The sequence below is a fragment of the Sciurus vulgaris genome (genome assembly GCF_902686455.1).
Source record: "Sciurus vulgaris genome assembly, chromosome: 7".
Taxonomy (NCBI): Eukaryota; Metazoa; Chordata; class Mammalia; order Rodentia; family Sciuridae; genus Sciurus; species Sciurus vulgaris.
The window spans coordinates 73440822-73458359 of record NC_136467.1 but is presented as its reverse complement, the minus strand read 5'-3'; positions in this window follow the sequence as shown (position 1 = coordinate 73458359).

Genomic DNA, 17538 nt, shown 5'->3' with positions numbered 1-17538 from the left:
GTTTTTTGAGGAATCTTCTTACTGCTTTCTAAACTGATTGGACTAGTCTGCTGTTTCACCACTATGTAAAGTGTACCTTTCTTCCCCACAATGTCACCATTGTTGATTGATATTCATATTCTTGGTCATTGTATTCTGACTGGAGTGAGATAAAATCTTAGTAATTCACTTTACATTTCCCTGATTGCTAGAGATGTTGAACATTTTTTCAGATATTTGTTGGTTATTTGTGTTTCTTCTTTTGAGAAGTTTCTGTTTGGTTCTTTTGCCGATTTATTGATTGGGTTATTGGGTTTTTTTTGGTGTTAAGTTTGTTGAGTTTTTTATATATTCTGGATATTAATCCCCTAGCAGAGGAGCCAGTGGCAAAGATTTTCTCCTATCCTGTAGGCTCTCTCTTCATGCTCTTAATCATTTCCTTTGCTGTGCAGAAGCTTTTTAGTTTGATGACATCCCTCTTCTTGATTCATGGTTTTATTTCTTGCACTTTAAGGGTCTTGTTAAGGAAGTCAGTGCCGGCATCTCTGTGATGGAATGTTGACCCTATGGCAGTTGTAAAGTTTCTGGTCTAATTCCTAAGTCTTCGATTCACTTTGAGTTTTGTACAGGTGAGAGAAGAGGTCAAGTTTAATTTTTCTACATATAGCTATCCAGTTTTCCCAGCACCATTTATTAAAAAGGCTGTCTTTCCCCAGAATATACTTTTGGCACCTTGGTCAATTATCAGATGGCTGTAAGTATGTGGATTTTTCTCTGTGTCTTCTATTCTGTTTCATTGTTATTCATGACTATTTTGATGCCAGTGCCAGTTATTTTTGTTACTACAGCTTTATAGCTCTTTCAGATCAGGTATCATAGGCTCTTATAGGCTCAGGTATTGATGCCTCCTGCTTTGATTTTCTTGCTTAGTATTTCTTTGGCTATTCTGAGTCTCTTATTTTTCCAAAGGAATTCAGGAATCTTTTTTTCTAATTCTGTGAAGAATGTCATTGGTATTTTGATGGGGATTGCATTGAATCTATATATTGCTTTTGGTATATGGCCATTTTGACAACATTGATTCTACCTATCCAAGAACAAGGGATGTCTTTCCATCTTCTAAGGTCTTCAATTTCTTTCTTCATTGTTCTATAATCTTCATTGAAAAGTTCTTTTACCTCCTTGGTTAGATTAATTCCAAAGTATTTAATTTTTTTGAGATTATTGTGAATGTGATGGTTTTCCTGTTTTTTTCCTCAGCTGAATCATTATTAGAGAATGGGAAAGCTATTGATTTATGGGTGTTGATATTGTATCCTGCTACTTTACTAACCTCATTTATAAGTTCTAGAAGTCTTCTGATAGATTTTTTGGGTCTTGTAAATAGAGGATCATATTGTGAGCAAACAAAGATAGTTTGACTTCTTTTCCTATTCGTATCCCTTTGATTTCTTTTTCCTGTCTGATCACTCTGGCTAATGTATTTGAGGACTATGTTGAATAGGGGTGGTGAGAGTGAACAGCCTTGTCTTGTCCATGATTTTAGAGAAAATGCTCTTTAGTTTTTCTGCATTTAGTATGATGTTGGCTTTGAGTTTGTCATAAATGATCTTTACAATGTTGAGCTAAGTTCCTTCAATCCCTAGCTTCTCTAGCATTTTTAATATGAATGGGTGTGGATTGTATGAAAGAACTTTTCTGTATCTATGGAGATGATCATGTGATTTTTGTCCATAATTCTGTTTAATTGGTGAATTATATTTATTGTTGGTGTATGTATGTGGTGTATATTTATTGGTTGGTGTATGCATCCCTGGAATAAAACCCACTTAATCATGGTGTATTATCTTTTTGGTGTGTTTTTGAATGTGGGTTACTATTATTTTCTTAAAGATTTTTGCATCTATATTCATCGGGGATATTGGTCTATAGTTTTCTTTTCTTGATGTGTCTTTGGTTTTTGTATAGGGTTACACTGGCTTCATAAAATGTATTTGGGAGTGTTCTTTCCCTTTCAATTTCATGGAATAGTTTGAGGAAAACTGGTGTTAGTTCCTCTGTAAAGATATGCTAGAACTCAGCTGAGAAATCATTAGGTCCTGGACTTTTCTTTTTTGGAAGACTTTTAATTGCTGTTTCAATATCATTACTTGATATTGGTCTGTTTAGATTTTCTACATCTTCCAGATTCATTTTGGGCAGGTCATGTGTATCTAGAAATTTGTCAATGTCTTCCAAATTTTCCAGTTTATTGGAGCATAAATTTTCAAAATAGGTTCTGATAATCCTCTGGATTTCAGAGGCTGTGGTGATATTTCCTTTTCCACCTCTGCTCTTGTTGATTTGGGTCTTCTCGTTCTTTCTTTTGATTAGTTTGGCTAAGTGTTTGTCAATCTTATTACCTTTTCAAAGAACCAACTCTTCGTTACATTCATCCTGTGCATAGTTTTCTTTATCTCAATCTCATTGATTTCAGCTCTGATCTCTGTTATTACCTGTAGTTTTCTTAAACCCATGATGTGTTTAAAGAGACTCTCAGTTGAGCAATGAAAGCACCAAGTTATAGATACCTTTCCCACCAAGAGCCCATAAGGAAATACCATCCCACAATACCATCCCACAATCATAGCCCTGCTTTCTCCTGGCTATTAAATTTTAAAAGTCTTTTCATTATCAACATCTAGCAAAGATATTTCTGTCCTGAAATTTTAACATTTGCTTATCTTTGAGAAACAACACCTCTGTGAGGACTTTGTCCTTTTGCTTACCAGTGGGTCTGAATTCATACTCATTGGAGAGAAAATGTTCCAGTAAAGCCTGTTGGTTTTGTTCTTTGATGTCAACACATGGGATGTGGACTTTTGAATATGAAGTATTAGATATATAATAATTTACAAACTGTCTTATTTTTATCTCCATGTTTTACAGTTTGCTTTTGCATCACCAAAGATCTGCTACCGTTGCATACACTAATACAAGCATCACTTCTGTCACATCTTTGTAAAAGTGCGCATGCTGCTGAGTCGGGCTCTGCACGTGAAGGGAGTCTGTTGTGTTTCACAGATGAGTCACCCAGGATGGTACAGATGGTACAGAGGGATGTTTCAAAGATGTGAAAAAAATACTGATGGAGCCCAGATTGAAGATTAACCTAACAAGGTGAATGGGGTGAGTAGATGAGCCTGAATTAAATATTTTAGAAAAAAAAATTGCCCCAATTGTACCACTTAATGTTGTAGGGTCTCACGGAAGTTTCAAGTTGTGCTACTTTTATACGACGACTCTTAAGACTTCAAGACTTGTACAGAGAATGTGACATTATAGTAGCTCTCAAAAGTGGGTACATTAGAATCTTCTAGGGACTTGGGTTAAAAATACAGATGCCTGGGTAAGTCTAAACTATCGATGGAGAAATCTATGAAGTTGCAACTTTGGTGTCTGCTTTTGAAAAACTCCTCTAGTGATTTTTATGCTCACTCACTAGAGTCTGTTGATTGCTTCAATATGGGGTTGACATTTCATAATTATTATGGAGAAGTAAAACAATAATGATCATTGAATTTTAGAGTTCAGAAGAAACTTAGATATCATTTCCACAGAAAGAGGCTGAGACCAATGGATAAGGAATTTGGGCTCTGCCACTCATTAGCATCGTTATAAAGCCAGAGCTAGGAAAGTTGCCCAGCTTAGCTTTTATTGCTTTAGATGATACTCTCATCTACCACCATAATTGAAAGCCCAATTATATAGTGTCTTTGTCTTTTTTCCATTTTTATGCACAAAAATTTAGAAAATATAGACACAAAGAAAGTTACTATTTTGATGCTTCTTTGAAATCTCTTTGTGTTTTGAACATAGGTTATTTTCTCAGAGTTATCATAATTTGTATGCAATTTTATAATTTCTTAGGGTTTTTGTTTTGTTTCGTTTTGGTGATTGAACCCAAGGGTACTTTACCACTGAGATATATCCCCAGCTCTTTACTTTTTATTTTGAGTCAGGGTCTCACAAAGTTACCAGAGATGACTTCAAATTTGTAATCCTCCTACCTCAGCCTCCTAAGTCACTGAGATTACAGGCATGTGCCACTGCTCCTGGCAGTTTATATATATGCATACTGTATATATTTTATATATATATAATTTATACTATAGTAAGTTTGGTTTTACAGTAACAAGAAGCTCTTACTGAAAGTAATTTTGTGTTGAAACCAAGTTTATCAATGCTCTAAAAGCTGCAGTGGTTGCTAAGAGAAAATGATACTTTGTTCCCATAGGAACCATTGTTTTAAATGAGAAATATACATTCTTTAGCTTCAAAGACTAGAACCGAAGTTTGAGGTGGGAAGTATTTACCCTTTCCAGAAAAAAATATGGAAAATTACTATCCTCAGATTGGAAAAATATGGTTATGTGGTTGCAATCTCCCAAATGGGTGAAAAATGTTGTAGATGACTTTGGTTTTGTGGTGTTAAGCAAGCAAAGCAGTCTACTACTGAATCATGTTCCCAGCCCTGAAGGTGACAAATTCATTTCTCTCTCTGCTTCCCTTGTATTGATGGCAATGCATAGTGATGCTTGGTAGGAGAGTGAGGGAAGGTGACACCATTCTTAGCGCAGAGTTGTTAGGAAAGGCAAACCTACACTTTCCACTTGCTAACATCTAAACTGGCAGTTTGGTTTTATTGTTAGGGAAAGGAAGAAAGGGTAGGCAGCATTTGTCCCAAATTGCTCTAGTAGAGCATTTAAGTAGCAGCATAACTTTCTCATCTAAAGTGTTGACTCTTTAAGTTAAAGGGAGGTAATGATGATTTGGAGTTTGTGTATTTGGAGGGGGGATCTGCTTACTTATGTTCAGAAACCAAGGACCAGAATAAGGTGCTGTTGATCACAATGGTAGTTATAAACTCCATAGTAGTCAACCACAGTTCCTGGATGGGGCTACTCCCTGCAACCCACTTTGAGTAGCATTATTCTATATTGCCAGGGGGCCTGACTGCTCCGCCTTCCCTCTCTGACTTCTCCAAGCCTCTACCCTTGTTCTCTGTGTCTTACAAAAATGACTAGAGCTCCAGTCATCATCTCAAAATCTGCTTCTGAGAGGATACAAACTCAGACACATACAGAAATGTCCAAAGAAGGATTATGAAAATAAAAATCACAATAAGAAAGACTGTAATCACATTTGGAATGATACTTCTAAAAGAGTTGGCATTATCATCGGAGCAGATGCATACAAACACTCATATGGTTGTTTATTCAGTTCACACTTGTGAAGGATGATATGTTACATCCCTTTCCCCCTAGGAATTAAGGAATTATTACCCCCAGCTGTTGGAAGTGCTGCTAGCAGAAGGCCCTCAGCTGGCATCACCGCTTCAGGGGTAGATCTGTTTAAAGAAAGCTGTTTCCCTCAAGGTCACCTCCTTCCCAGGTTGGCCCCTATTCAATGACAGATTCAACTAGGATTCTAAAAGTCCAACCCTCTCAATTCATTTAACTCCCAGGTGTTACCCTCCTCAGAACCCTCTGCCAAGTCAGGTGAGGCATTCCATGGAGTCTGTTGGAGGCTTGACTTCTCCCTCTGCCCAAGCCTGCTCCTCTCCCATTCTCAAGTGATGACCCAGGAGCACTCCCTGCTGACTTCTACCCACCTGTCTCCATCTTGGGGTTTGTTTACTGCACAACTCAACTTGTGGAAGTGTCTATTGAGCACCTACTGTATACTAGAAGTTATTCTAGAGTGGAGACCAAATAAACTTTCTGCCCTTACATTTTATTAGAAAGGAGTCCACATTCTTGAGCCAGGATGTGCAAAATTTTGGTTTTTTTTTTTTTTTTTTTAGACTGGAGAGTAAGATATTTAGGCTTTGTTAGGGTTTTCAGCAACAACTACTCAACTTTGCTGTTATTATACAAAAGCAGTCTTAGAAATATGTTAATGAAGGGACATGACTGTTTGAACAAAACTTCATTTATTAAATAAGAAGCATGCTAGATTTGGTTCTTGGGTGTGTGATTTGCTGACCCTTGTTCAAAGAGGGGATTAAACAGACACAAAACTAAACAAGAAAGCATCATATAATGGTGAGTGCCACAAAATAAATAAATTAGTATAATATGATAAATATCATCATTTATTTTTCATTTAATTTTTTTGATTAAGTAATATATTCATATAATTAAAAACCCAAAAGGATTGACAAAGTGTTCATGAAGAAACGTCCTGGTTCATTTTGCTTCTTGATAGAATAGTATTATTTTTCTATTTTTGGGTTTCTCTTCAATGTTTCTTAATGCATATGTAAGCAATTACAAATGTGCATCCTTTACTCCCCTCACCTTTTATGCAAAGATTACCATACAATATATCCTGTTCCATTATTATTATTCTCTTAATGTGTCCTAGAGGTCTTTCCATATCAATCGGCAGGGATCCCTCATTTTTTATAGCTTAATACCATTCTTAAAATGTGCATTATAATTTATTTAGTTGATTCCCTATTGCATTAGTCAGTTTTCAGAGGAGTAGAATTAACAGGCTAAAAATATGCATAGGAAGAAATTTATTGGAAGGAAGAATAAGCTGGAGACAAAAAGAGAACTGATGATACTTCTAATCTATACGACAGCAAGTTTGAGACCCAGGAAGAGCCAATGCTTTAGTTCAAATCAGAGGACGAGAAAAACGGATGCTCCGGTTTGAAAGCCATCAGGCAGGGGAAATTCTTACTTGGCCTTTTTGTTCTATTCAGACTTTCAACTGATTGGATGAGACTCACCCACACTAAGGAGGGCAATCTGCTTTATTAATGCCATCCAAAAACACTCAGAAAAATGTTTGACCAAATATATGGGCATCCTGTAGCTCTGTCAAGTTGATACATAAGATGAAACTTTTTACCTAATAATGGATACTTGGGTAGCTTTCAAACTTTTGCTATTACAAATAATACTGCAATAAATACTTTGTACAACCTCATTTCATAAATGTGTGGGTCTATCCATCTGGAGAATAAATTCCCAGATGTAGGATTATTGGGTGAAAGCAAATAACCTTGATAAGGATTGTCCTATGCCATCCATAATATTTATTCTAATTTGTAGCCCCACAGCACATATGGGTTATTTTCCCATAACTCTGCCAATGATTATATTATCAAACTTAGGGAATTTTTCTGCCAATTTAATAGGTGAGCAACAATACCATCATGCAATTTTCATTTGAATTTCTCTGTAAATGAGTAAGATTGCACATATTTTTGGTTTTAGGTCTATTTGTATTTTCTTTCACTGTGAATTTTCTATTCACATTCTTCATTCAGTTTCTGTTAGTTTTTGGACTGAATTTCTTTAAACATTAAGGAGTTTGGCCCTTTGCAACATGGGTTGCAAACATTTTCTTGGTTTGTTATCTGTATTTTGTGCTTATGTTGCTTTTTTATCAATGTGCAGCAGTCTTCTTTTGTGACTGACTTTTGAACGATGACTAGAAAAGCCTTTTTAAGGGGCACTGTTGATGGGATGCTCTGCGCAGATAGACAAATTCCAACTTCTTGCTTAGGCACAGGCTGTATATAGCTGAACCTAAATGAGAGGAAAGGAAAAGTAGACTTTGACCCAATGTAAAACATAAAAGGTAAAACAAATAATATCAGTTAATAACATATAATGAAAGGAATGATTCTGGACTTGAAAAAAATATTTATTTTTTTGAGGGAAAAAGTTTAAATTTGTCATAATTCCTCCATCTGAACAAGGAATACATAGATTTAATGTGAGTTTTGATAAATACAACTTGACTAATTTAAAATTGATTTAAAAATCTTGCTGTTTCATCTTCATAAATTGAAAAGCAGATTTGCTTATACTGGTAGCCTTTTATGGTACTTGAATAGTGGTCTGACTACTTTTTAGAAATGAATAATGGATTAAAAGTACACTTTGCAGCTTACATTAGTTACTTTTGTAATGCAAAATAGAAGCATGATAATGTACTATTCAGCATGCTTTAATATGATTTATACATACACTACACAGCATAAGTAATTCATTACGCCCTTCACAGTACATTTCCTGGGCACAGAAGCTCATGTTTACCAGTATTTCATCTCATACTCAAGCTGTCTAATGGAGGCAATCTGGGCCCATGAGTGACGATGCTGCAATTCCACTTGCCCCTGACTGATTCAATGACCTTAGGCAAATACTTTTCTGGATCTGGGGCTGGGAGCTTGTAAAAGTGGGTAGATAACACTTTATAGTGTTCCATCCTAGAAGAAGGGGCTGTAGAGTAATTACTTAACAGCTGTAAATGACTTTGAAGTCTGGAACTAAACAGGCTTCACAGTGTAATTATTATTATTCCAAGGAAGTATCCTTGGAATGGTCATTCATATAAAGCAACAGTTCATTTTGGTGCATTTGAGAAGATCTTCTGTACTGTTTCCTGAACAGCACCTTGTTACTTACTGTATTTTTCTATTTGCAAAGTGCAGATTTACTGAAAAGCATAGGTGTTGGCCTTCGAAGTCAGCTGCCTTTAAATTTCATTCCATTTTTAGAATGAGTATGTATAGATTTTGTTGCAACTTGTGAGTTGGAAGTGAGTAGTGGTTTTAAGAAGTAGACCTGCCCCTAACTTTTGTGGGCCCTAGGGCAAGAGTGCAAATGGCGGCCCACATACTACATGTTTAAATATTTAAATGGTATAGATCAAGTTATCAGACTGTTAAATAAAATATGTTCTCTCCTCCTACCTTGACAAGTATATCTTCATAATAGAAGACCAGATTTGAATTTAAGGTTTCTTTCTGAAGGTCTCTGAAAATTTAAGTCACAATTCTCTCTTCTGTTTGTCTGGTGCCAGGTATGATAGTGACCAGTGATGATCTGAAGACCAGCATTTGAACACACACCCTCAAGTTATATCTCAAGCTCTGTACTTATTTATGATATGCAAATCACTTTTCTTTTTTATCTTTTGACTGTCTCTATGAAAACGGAACACATTAGGAGAAGGGAAACCTCTAAGATAGACTTGTGCTTGTGATAAATGCTTTGACACAATTTGATTCCTTGACAATCTACATTTTGACCTGGTCTATTTAAATTCTGCTGGGAACATAATTTTCACATCAAACTTCCACAGTAAATTGTAGGATGAGTAAAATATGCAGGTTTCTCATACAAACTTATTTTTTTGCTTGACGCATAAACCATTATTTTAAATTCAAAGGAATCTTATTGGTCAAATAGGTCTAATAATGGGAACGATACGATAGAAAAATTTATATCCTTTGAGAATGCACCTTAAGCAGTTTATTTATACTTGATATTTTTATTTTTGCTTGGGTCTACGATTCTTGTTTGTCAAGATTCCACTTTCTTTGTTAAAATGTAAAATGCATATTGGGCAAATGCTCCAGGGCAATTTGCATAAAAAGTGATGACAAAGAGCAATTAGTACTTCATTATTATGCAGTGAAATGCTACTTTGCTCAAAAGTGACTGTAGTTTCTCCCCCCACCCTTATAAATCTGGTACAGCATTGTTCTAAAAATAGTACTTTAGAAACCTCTGTTTGTAAATCAGCATATTTGACTTTCCACTAGCAATCCCTAAGAAAAAAAAATTCAAACACTAAAGAAAGTTATTACCCAGATCTTTATAATGAAAAACAAGCACCAGAATTCTGTTAGATAGGACAGGTTAGAAGATTTTATTGTCTCATCAAATTAGATTCCTATCTTATTTTACCCCTTGGGATCAGCTTTGAAAGTGGGCTCAGATCATACACATAGCAGCATCCCCCTCTGCCCACTTATTCTCACAAGCACACTCAAGAACAGGGTCATGTCACACATAGCTACACTACAGAGAACAAACAGTCCCAAGGTATCTATACTTAGGTAGGCATGATTTTTGAGTACAGATTTCATTATCATGGATTTCCTTTAGGACAAAAAAGAATTGCATCAAAGAAGTTGTGTGGGGAGGCACACTTTGGAAATGCTTGCCCCATCACCTGTGTTACAGGCTCTGTCTGTCTTTAAGTTGCCAGGAAATGTTCTGTTTTGTTGTTTGTTTCTCCAGCTGAGCCAATATTATTACCTAAAATTTTGCAAGCCAAAATATGTCAATGGAGAGAGAGAGAGAGAGAGAGAGAGAGAAAGGGAGAGAGAGAGAAAGTTTGTGTGTGAGTATGAGTGTGAAATAACCAGGTAATTAGATACTAGCAGGATGAGAAGGAAAGCATGGGAAACTACCAAGTCTTTGGAAATAACCTCAGGAAGCTACACATGGGCATAGATTACAGTTTTTCTTTGGATATCTCAAAGCAGTCGGGGTGGGAAGAAGGTAGGTGGGACAGAGCTGGGAGTTTGGTAAACATTGCTTTATTCTTGGTTCTCCATTTTTTGACCCTCTGTGGCCAGGACAGATCAATGTGATTCCTGAAAATACATTCCTGTCTGGCCTGGCTCCATAATGGCTGACCTAGACCAGCTTGGGGCATCCTAAGTGGTCTCTCAATCCTGAGAGGCTGGGTCAGTGCAAGGAATTTGTATTGCCTGCAATTTAGGTTCAGAGGCTCAGGGCTGTGTGGTACATCTCTGAGAATGAAGGGCTGGGGATAGGCCCTTAGATACATTGCTTTATAAGCATAAGCAGCTTGTACAGCTGAATGTCCTTCATTCAGCCTAGAGTTTATTTGCTTTCTCTTTTGTTTCTGCTCTCCTCAGGCCACCAGCAAAAAGACCGTAAGGTCACATAATCCATCCCACTTCAGGGATGCATTGTCTAACCTGGAGGTAATGTCTGATCATTTTATACACCACCATGAATTCATTATTCATACAAATTTCTATTAATTTTTAATGCATACAAGTTCCTACTTATCTTACATACAATACAATTGTCCAGACATCTTTATAAAACTATGAAAAATGGCTCTGGAATACCATTCCAGAGCATCTCAGTCTGCTAAGCAGCTGATGAGACAGTTCTGCCTTTAACTATGGGTAGGACCCATGCTTTGGACTCCCATGCCCCAGGGAGCGCACAGATTGGGTAATTTTCCTTGAAGGGGAGCCCCTGACCTTTAGCGTGCTTGGGTGGGATATCCAAACCAAATTCCATTTCTCTTCTCAGGGCACTATCCTATTCTCTACTCCTACTGTGAGTTTGCTCAGGTAACTCATACTTGCAGGATCATTCTAGGGCCTAGGTAGAGGCTGGTTCAAGAGAGCAGCCTGGTGAGGTTATTGAGGCTGATGGAGTCTATACAGAGGGAAAAAGGAAAGGACTGTTTCAGTGTTGCTGATGGTGGTTAGAATGGTGGCTGTTGAGTAACTGTGATTCAGATGTCACTCTGAGTGCTTTACGCATAATCCTCCCGGCAATCCTTTGTTATTGACATTCTCCAGATAGGAAAACTGAGTCAAAGGCTGAATACTTAGCTGAAGTTGAATGCTAACATTATTGGAAAGTGGGAGGAATCACAAGTATCTCCATGTTTTCGAGGTTGGAGGACAAGGAACACAATTTGGATAACTACATGGTTTGCTTCCTTCTTTTCCCCCCATTGGCTCTGATGGTGAGGGCATTGGGGATGGTGAGTGTTTATTAGTACTGTGAGTCATCTGAGTAGAAATGTCCTGGAGACACTTGGAAATTACTGACCCCCACTCCTGTTAGAGATCAGATGAAAGGCTGGTCTGGATATTATGGATTTTGGAATCACTGGAGAGATAAGGGTGCAGTTGTGGGAGTTATGTGAGTGTGAGAGGCTCCTCACCCCCAGGATGGAGTGTGCAGAATTTCTTAAGAGAACCAACTTAGGACAGAGGGCTCCGTGGGCAAGACTCCAGCATCAACTCAGCAACTAAAATCCCCAGCCACTTCTGAAGAGCTGTTCTATTATATAGTTGGGTCAGCAGCTCAGCTCCATATTTTCATCTACCAGAATGTTCAGATCAATACTCCCAGTCCTCATGATTTACTGAACCTGAATTTCTCTAACTGCTCCATTAACTCTTTGGAAAGGTTTCTCCCTCCGTTAGCACTGGATCATGATTTTCCATAAAATTTGCCCTTGAGCAAGCAATTCTCTCATCATTCTCACTAAGAAAATCGTCTGACTTTTCCCCCCTCATCTCTCCATCTTTCCTCACTTTCTTAAGAGCTCTGTTTCATGAACCTGCATTTTGCTTGCTAATTAGTGTTTTTGAATAAACACTTGCTATTGAGTTTGAAATCTATGGGGGTTTTGCACAAGCCAGTTTGTGAGTTCCTAAGCCTTTTTGTTGGTTAATATTTTCCCAACTTGGTTATTAAATTTAGGATCTTATTGTTCCTCTGTGCAGTGAGGTATGTTGGCACCACAGAACCTGGAGCCAGGGTCCCAGTCCTTGCATGTTCAGTCCTGTGTTCATGCTCACCATGTTACTTCCCTCCATGCTGGGCACAGAGGGGCCTGGCGGCCAAACAGCCTGTTCTGAAAGGTGAACTTATTCACAATGTGCCTCTTTGTTTTAGGGAATGTTTTGTTCCTCTGATCTTCAGCTTTAGCACTGTGAAAAAGCATTTGTAAAGCCCCTAATTGCCCAGAGTGTCACTCTAATCACTCCATAATGGACTTCACAGCCCCAGTAGGGCTAAATGTGGCAGAGGCAGACCTGGGGGTGGGGGGAAATTGTTCCCAAAGTCCTGCAATTTGACAGAAAGATGATGTCTTTACAGGTATCCCCAGGGGTGCTGAGATACCTGAGTTAAGGAGCCACATGGAAGCTGCAGGACTTGCAGCAGTGGTAATGGCATACACGCCCCAAGCCCCGTGCCTGAGAAGGGTCGGTGTGATGGCTTACTTTATATGTCCACCTGACTTGGCCACAGGATGCCCAGAAAGCTGATAAAATGTTATTTCTGTGTGTGCCTATGTGGGCATTTCCAGAAGAGATTAGAAGTTGAATTTGAAAACTGAATAAAGCAGATTGTGCTCTCCAGTGTTAGTGGGCATAATCAATCCAATCATTGTCTGAATAGAACAGACAAAACAGACAAAGGAATGGTGAATTTACTTTTCTTTTTGAGATGAGGCATCCATCTCTTCCTGCCTTTAGATATCAGTGCTCCTAGTTCTCAGACTTTCAGACTCAGACCAGGACATATACCAGCAGACTGTGGAACTTCTTGGCCTCCATAATTATGGGAACCCAAATAAACACTCTTATATGGATGTACAACAGATAGGTAGGTGGATGGGTAGATAGGTAGATAGACGGATGGATAGAGCTATCTATAGCTACTATGAGTTCTGTTTCTTCGGAGAACTCTGACACAAATTCAGAAGGAGCAGAATTTTAAGGATGAGTTTTCTGAATTGCTTCTGGGGTTTCTGGAATTGGTTTTCTAATTTGATCAGGTTTAAAGATGCTAATAAGTATCTATTCCAGTAGTAAGAGAGCCCTGATGGTCTGTGGCCCAGGGACTTAAGTCTCCATTGGATACTCCTAATCACCCGCTTGTCAGAGGCAAAGAGCTAAGTTACTTTGCATAGGATGCCATGATGAGCTGAAGAACTTGCGGAAGACAAAGGAGGTGAATGTGGTGGCACATACCTGTAATCCCAGCGGTTCTGGAGGCTGAGGCAGGAGGACTTAAAGTTCAAAGTCAGATTCAGCAACTTAGTAAGACCCTATCTCAAAATAAAAATAAATAAATAAAAAGGGCTGGGGATATGACTCAGTGGTTAAGCGCCATGGGTTCAATCTCTGGTATCAAACATAAAAACAAAAACAAAAAAATGCAAATGAGTTGTAGAGGGTAGTTAAAAATACTGACTAAGACCTTGTGGCCAGTTATAGAAATAAGAACTATAATCATCAATGAATATTTCCTCCTTGTTTTGTTATAAATATATTTATTGTATATTTACAAATTATAAGCAAACACCATTGTTTTCTTTCTTTTCTTATTCCCTTATCAGGTAACATTAAATGTGTTGGCTTTATGCCAATTGGTACTTAAGTATCGTTACTTTATGTCCTAGTATTCAAGTTATAAGATATTAAGAGAAAGGTAAGCATCATTCAAGGACTTAATCTCTTCTGGGGAAGAGATTAGTGAATTTTTGGTTGTATGTAGGATATTTGAATTCTGCTAGGTGGAATTTTTGTTTTTATTTAGAAATTAAAGTTTAAGGAAAAATATACAGGTGTCCAGTTGAAAGGGTTGGCCTGGTGGTGGTTATCTTTGTGCGTCACCTTGATTGGGAAAGATACCTACATAGCTGGTAAAGCACTATTTCTGGCTATGTCTGTGATAGTGTTTCCAAAGAGCTTAGCATTCAAATTCGTGAATTAAGAAAAGCAGATAACCCTTCTATGTGGGTGGGCATCATCCCATTCTGTTGAGGGTCTAAATAGAACACAAAAGCAGAGAAGTTGTGAATTCACTCTCTCTTTTTGAGCTGAAGCTTCCATCTCTTCCTGCCCTTACACACTGGCATGCTTCGGTTCTCAGGCCTCTGAACTTGGACTGAATTGCACCACTGACTTTCTTGGTTCTCTAGCTTAAAGACGGCAGGTCCTCTTGGCTCTGTTTCTCTGAAAATCTTAACTAACACAGGAAGACAAGCTATTTTATTCTCAGGAAGTCTGAAGGATTTGCTCCTGAGAGGAAACAACAACATCAGCAAGTGGCATTCTCTTCAACAATTTGCCAGAGAGGAAACAAATGTGGAAGTTCCTGGAAGTCAGAGCATTTGGATGAGTGTCAACATAGAGTTCTTGCCTGTTTAGAGCCAATAATCCAGATTAAGATGAGACAAAGACATAAAGAGAACCTAATGCTTGACCACATAAAACGTATAGACAAAGATGGGGCAAGTGTGGGTTTATGCATGTGTGAGTGACTCTGTGTGTATTTGTGTGTCTGTGGAGAGGAAGGCATACAGTTGATAGATATTTTGGTGATTACATGGGTCAGTTCCCTAAAGTGTGCAAAACAGTGCTTGGAACATAGTGAACACTCTACAAGAACCTGTTAAAGAAACAAGTACATATAGAATCAAATTCAAGTTAGGAAAGCTGCAGAAGTACCAAGGTGAATAAATTTCACCTTGTTTCCAGATTGACTGGCACTGCTCTGAAGGAACACTTCAGGATTAGAGAAGATTCAGGTGCTCAGAATGTCCCTAGAGGGTTGGCATAGACCAGTCTGATATAGACCCGTGATTCATCTGCTGGTGTGGGCCCCTGTGCTGTGTGGAACACAGAAACACAGGTAATTCTCTTAGGTAATTCCTTCAGGTTGGAGACAGGGGTAGATGCCCATTTCCTTTGCTTTGTTCTGGTCCCCTGGAACCTAACTCTACAGGTTGTACACATTGGGTCCGGGTATGCATATGTAGTGACAACCTAAATGTTTTTTTAACCTAGGAGTTTCATGAAGATCAAAGAATATTTTGAAAAGACTTGAACTTTCCCTCTGTCCTAAGATTGTATTAAGTCTTGGATTTGAATGTCAGGCTACGGTCTCCCTTCTTGCAGGAACTGTTAGAAACCTCAACCACAGTCAGACCTGTAGAAAGAGAGCTGGTCCTATCTAATACTTGTGCGTGCCTGTGTTCTTGACCTGGACTTCTGTGCCATGAGGACATTTGCTTCTTGGCACTCCCCCCAACCTGACCCCCATTGTTGCCAGAGAGTTCTTGATCTTTGCTTGCTAATGACTGCACAGGAGAAGGATGGTTTGGCTCTTTGAGTTTCTAACCTGAGTTTTCTTAGTGTGTGATTTCTCTGGTGTCTCTATTTTTTCCCATACTGTGGTCACAGGAGGTAGCTTTAACACCCCTTAGGAGTGACTTGGAGTCAGATTTCTGGGACAAACAGCCCTGGAATATTTCTTGTATTGGATAGGAAACATTCCTCAAGCAGCAGTCTAAGAATTACCACTTACTACTCAGTGTCCAATGACAGATGGCTTCCAGAACCTGAAACTCTCCTCTGATAGTTGAGAGTGTCTCCTGGGTTCACAGGGATTCCTGACATTCAACCCCAGACATCTGGGGAAACTTGCAAAGGTCATGTCTCATCTAAGACCACAGAATCCCTGGTTCCTGCTCAGTCACGCAGCAGACACTTCACAATATTCATCAAGTTCATTGATTGGCTAGTCTTTGCCTTAGTCCTCTTACAAACATGAGGTTTGGAAGGGCAGAGGTGTGTGTGTGTGTGTGTATGTGCGTGTGTGATGCTCTGCACAGATTTTCTAATTTCTATTCTTACCTCTCTGCCTTGGTGAATGCCAGAACTCCCTTCCCTGCTCTAACCAATCCATGTATGTAAATTTTCTAGCTTAAAATTTATCTCCCTGAAGTTTTCCCTGATCTTTCCATCATGCCCTGATGACTTTTTTGAAAAATTTTTTTGAATTTAAAAATTTGGTCAGTTCCCCTTTCGGCATTTAAAATTTTTCTCTGTATTGGATAGTATAATGTTTGTCATAAAACAGCATTCAGTTAGGGCACATGACTGACTGGTTATAGTTCTACCCAATAACCACTATTGATGACAGTAGCGAACTATCAAGGTAAATAATAAATTTTGTGAAGCAGGATTCAAGGATTCAAGGAAATCCAGAAAAAGGGAAAGACTGTATATAGCAGTTCTTTTAAGTGCAGGTATGCAGAAAATAGTTTGTTAACATAGTATTTGCCCAAAAATGTATCTATTTTTTCAGTACTGGGGATTGAAAAAAGGGATACTACCACTGAATTACATCCTCACCCTTCTTTACTTTTTATTTGGAGATTAGGTCTCACTGAGTGTCCAGGCTGGCCTTGAACTTGTCATTTCTCAGCCTCCTGGGTTGCTGGGATTATAAGCGTGAACCACTATGTCCAATGAGAAATAGATATTGGTGGGGTCATCACATGATTTTGTAGAAAAATATCATTTAGCATTTGCTAAATCCTTTTCTCGGAATCTCCTCTGACTTTCTAGTATATAATTTGTATCTTTCTAAAGCTTTCAATTACCTGAAAGGATGCTTCATGCCCATGGTCTGAGGCGTTTGCTAGCCTTGACTGTTGAATAAATGTGAGATGAGAAAGTCATCCAAGGGCCTTGACAAAGGAATAGTTTTAGTGAACCTCTGGCAGGAATGATGACCCTAACTGTGGGGAGGGCACAGCTCTGCCTTGATCATTTCTGGAGCACCAGCACCCAGCTCAACACCTTGTTGCAAGAGGGCACTCTGATGCTGGTGAAGCAAATGAATGCACATTTTCATTAGACTGGATATCATCTTTTTAATGCCAACGAGTGTAATCTAGTATGTGATCTCATTTATAACAGAAGAGAATGATTAAGCCCCATAATGGATTTTGTACTGTCATTAAAAAGAAATGTCATAACTTAGCTCTGTAAGTGGTAAAATTTTTAAATTTATGTATATTTTTAAATAGCACAGCAAGAGCACTATCATGTATGTAGCAACTTTTAGATCAGACACTACTTTTAACTGAATTAATTCTAAAAAATAATATAGCAATAAT